Raw genomic sequence first — 3,513 nt, forward strand, 5'->3', positions numbered from 1 at the left:
ATGAGTCTGCAGTGTGACGCAACTGCACAAAAAGTGAATGCAGTTTTGAGATGCATCTATAGAAACATTAGGTTCAAGACACAGGAAATGATAGTGCCTCACTATTCAGTACTGGTTAAGCCTTATCTGGACTACTATGTGCAGTTTTGGGCTCCATATTTTAAAAAGGATGTGGAGAAGTTAGAGAGGGTAGAAGCAGGCAACATGGAAGATCAGTGGCTTGGAAGGCAAGTCATATGAGGAGAGGCTGAAGGAGCTAGGCATGTTCAGCTTGCAGAAAAGACACGAGTGGGAACATGATAGCAGTCTTCAAATACTTAAAGGGCTGTGTGACAGGAGTTGTGCCTATGGGCTGCCATGGTGTCCCATAGTTCTGTGGTTCTCAACCTTTTTTATACCAGAACCCATTTGTAAACATTGAGGGCCAGTCCTGACCCAGTGCCCCTCACTGCCAACCCACTGCCACCTGCCCTAAAGCAGGAACTCTGACCTCCTGCAAGGGAAAAGCCATGTTTCCCATGTTTTTCTTCTCTACAGGAGAATCCATTTTTAAAGTTTGCTTATGACTCTTCTACATATTTTTGCAACCCACAGCTGGGTCGCGACCCATGGGTTGAGAAGTGCATCTGTATTTGTCAGCCTGATCCTGTTAGGCCCTTGCTTCTGCTTCTCAGGGTGTCACCCTGCTTCCTCCCCTGCCACACCTTATTAAAAGTAATGAGGGGAAGCTACCCTAGGAGGCTAGGGAGCCTAGGTTCTCTCTCTCTCAGTATTCATCCCCTCAAGCCCTACATGCCTTAAGGGCTAAATTCATGGCCTCCTTCTGCCTCTACATCCATGGCCATGCCTCACAGGTATTACACCATTGTCATTTGATCCCTTGTTAGGACTCAGCTTTACTACCTTTGGCTTGCGGGTTACTCTGGCTATTGCCTGATGGCCCGGCCTTTCCAGTCTCCCTGCCCTTTCTTGGTAGAAAATAAGCATTGTACACCTAGATCATCCCCAACCAGTGGCTGTCCAATCTCTTCTTGAACACCTCTAGTGATGGAGAGCCCACAACATCCCCAGGCAGTCTCTTCCACAGCTTCACTATTCTCACAGTGAAGAAGTTTTTCTGGATATCCAAACTTAAATTTACTTTGCTGCAACTTCACGCTATTGGTTTGTCCCCTCCTTTAAGAACACAAAGCACTGAGATTTCCCATTGCTCTTTGAACAAGTATTTTACTCTTCCAGTGCTCCTCAAAGACACTGTTTATCGTACCAATTTTACACTTGTCCAGAATTCTGGCACAAGCTAACACCAACCAACATTGAAGCCATGTTTATACAACACCAGCTCCATTGGACAGGATATGCCCTAAGGATGCCTGATGACCAGCTCCCAAAACAGGTCTCGTACTTCCAGCTCACTGATAATCACCACTCTAGAGATGGGCAAAAAGTGAGATCCAAGGAGACCTTGAAGGCTAATTTGAAGAAATGTAATATGAACATCAATACCTGGGAGACACGAGCACCAAATCCTCCCCAGTGGTGCCATGATATATGACAAAGAAGGCATCTATCATTTTGAGATCCGCCTTCTCAGTCATCTCCAGACTCACTGATGACTTCCCTATTTACTGAAAGACAGTCATCGACATTATGAGGTACTGCCTATGGTGATTTTCAACATGACAGCAGTCATTGTGAGTAACCTGTGAGAACAGTTCTTACAAACAACTAACTACAGTTACTCAACACTTCACTTCTGTCACAACATGCTTTCTTCATTGCAATATGAAGAACGAGAGACAAGTGCTGACTAGCAAAGTGATATGACAGTGGCAGGCTTGTGAAGAAGGATGCCAGGTTGCAAATTGATTATGGAAATGTCTGCATTCAAAGCCTATGACCTGGATATGCCTACATTGCACAAGTTAGCACTGAGACAGCTTTGCATGTCTTAGCTCTTGAACAGGAATCAGAATAGCTGTGTTAGCCTGGCACTTGTCACAGGCAAATTAACTCAGCTGAGAGACAGGGCTTCTGGTGCCAAAACTAGTGTGTACAGAGCTAACATGAAAAATGTAAAAGTCACACCTGGGATGTTTTATACTGGTCTCAAATGGATAGTGACATCGATGAAGCTATGCCCAGTGCTGCATATGACAAACTTGCAGATCATAACAAGTGAAAGGTATTAATCAGTTATTGCTTTCCCAGTGCAGTGGCAGGGCACTGTCAGTGCCCTTGTTTCCCCTCCTTTTATCTGCGGTTGTTCTTGGTGTTTCTAGTTTGTCACTTGTAGTTGTGATGCATGAGGTTTTGAAGTTGGTGATTGTTAGGAATCTTTGAGTAAATGAACCCACTGGATTAGATCTGATGGCCCAAAAGGCCCCTTCTAGTGCTACATTCCTAAACTGAAAAGTGCCTTCAGGAAGCAGATGCTGTACTAGCCTGTCATCTCTATTCACCACTGCTAAATTACACAATAGCATCAGTAAAGACTGTGTTGCCACCTGCTGATATTCAGCTCTACAGAAAACTGAAAATGAAAATGCCTGCATCATTGGGAACCTGGAGATATATAGAGAGAGAGATGAAGCAAACCAACAAAAAAATATCAATATGATTTTGGTCCCAGAAGCTACCATCACTTCCTGAGCAGAACAGTCTAAGGGAAGTTTGCTTCATTCAGTATCTAACTTCTAACTAATCAGTGGTGTGTAATGGGAAAGCTTGTGCGCATGATTCGCCACTGAACAACAGCATATATACAAAAGTGTAGTTTACACTGCCCCATGCCAGTGTAGTTGAGACATGCTATTTTCCTAATATGGTAGCAACATAAAAATTCTTCTGCTGCTATAGGTTATTAACTTTCCATATTTGCACAGCTCTAACCAAAATAGCAATACGAGTGCAAAAACTGTGTGCAAGCCAGGCTGTATGGAACGTGGAAGCTGGCTGTTCCAGCATCAGCGCAATCAGAAGGCAGGGCATACTCAGGTGCTCTGGTTAGACACTCAACAGTCTTATTTTCAAAGGTATTTATACACCTTTACTTGCAGAAAGGGTGGTAGTGACGTTCTCAAAAGTAAGAAAGCAACTTAGACAATGACTTCCTTGAAGCCATGTGCCTACCTGCACTTTTGAAAATCTGATGAAGCAGCTACTTACTTGCATGGGTGCCTAAAGACCTATAAAAATTTAGCTCCATTTCCAAGATGATAGCCTGAATCCTTCCTCAGGTCTCTGGTCCTCCTTGTCAAATTCATATTTTGACCTATTTTTTTCAAAAGAGAAATAAAGTCTGTTCTTTAATATTATGATTAATTTATCCAACAGTACAGAAAACAGCTGGTTGGGTAATGTTTCTCTCTCTCTCCTTTAGCTGAAAATCACGTGATCATTATTTCTGGGGAATCCAACAGTCGTCTGTTTCAACTTATAGTACGGTACTGTATGTACTTGAATCTAAGACGAGGTGTTTCACCCAAGGGGAGAAAGCTCCTTGTCTTAGAT

This window comes from Gavialis gangeticus, unplaced genomic scaffold, assembly GCF_001723915.1.
Source record: "Gavialis gangeticus isolate Ggan-Ray unplaced genomic scaffold, GavGan_comp1, whole genome shotgun sequence".
NCBI classification, from domain to species: Eukaryota; Metazoa; Chordata; order Crocodylia; family Gavialidae; genus Gavialis; species Gavialis gangeticus.